The following is a 910-nucleotide window of genomic DNA, read 5'->3' as shown; positions in this document are numbered from 1 at the left end:
CAGCAATATATGTGAAGGTGTAAAAGGGTTTTAGGGCTTATTCACACCAATTACTGTGCGTTCCAGAGTGGTAGCTGGAACGCACTGCATTTTGGGGCATTCTGGGATGGGAGGGGGCGTGGCTGTGCATTGAAAATAATGGCACCGCAGCCATGCCCCACCGCATTCTGGTCCAGTGCGATCGCACTGGACCGGAATGCCGGGGAGAGCTTAGTGTGCGATACAGTGCATTCTAGCATCTACCGCTTTGGAACGCACTGTAATTGGTGTGAGCAAGCCCTTAGAAACAGAGAACAGGAAGAGTACTGACAGGCACAGCAATGAATGACCCAGCATGTAGCATACAAGACTTCCCAGGTGTCTGCTGGCTTTAATAGCCAGCAGACACCTGGGAAGTCTTGTCACAGCACCATAGGAGGTATTGGCAGTGCTATTCATGTCATTGGCTTCACCAGAAGGCATGGTAATACAATGTCCTGCATTCAGGTGTAGTGCAATCACAAAACATGTGCATACACTCAGTGGCGTGGCGAGGCTGGGTGTCACCCGGGGTCGCACATGCACAGTGGTCTTTTTGACACCTGCCTGACGTCACAGCCGACTCCACCCAGTTGTTATTTATTGGCCAGGACCTACGAGAAGACTCTTGTAGGTATCGGCCAATAGGAAACAGATGTGCGTCGTTTTTTTTTCCTTTAAAATATTTTACATTTTTTCTACATTTTTCTCATTTATTTAACTTTTTTTCTATTCTGCTCGCTACCATGGAGGTACTGAGCAGAATCGCCAACCAGAATGCCGCTTGCGGCATTTGGCTATTTACTTATTGTGAGCTTACTTATAGAGTGAGCTGCCGGAGTTTCGGCTTAGCCGATCCAGATGTTGGATCAGCTGAGTCAAACTCCTTCTG

Source organism: Nanorana parkeri, unplaced genomic scaffold (genome assembly GCF_000935625.1).
Source record: "Nanorana parkeri isolate BGI_ZX_2015 unplaced genomic scaffold, ASM93562v1 scaffold359, whole genome shotgun sequence".
Taxonomy (NCBI): domain Eukaryota; kingdom Metazoa; phylum Chordata; class Amphibia; order Anura; family Dicroglossidae; genus Nanorana; species Nanorana parkeri.
Note: the sequence above shows the minus strand (reverse complement) of the source record.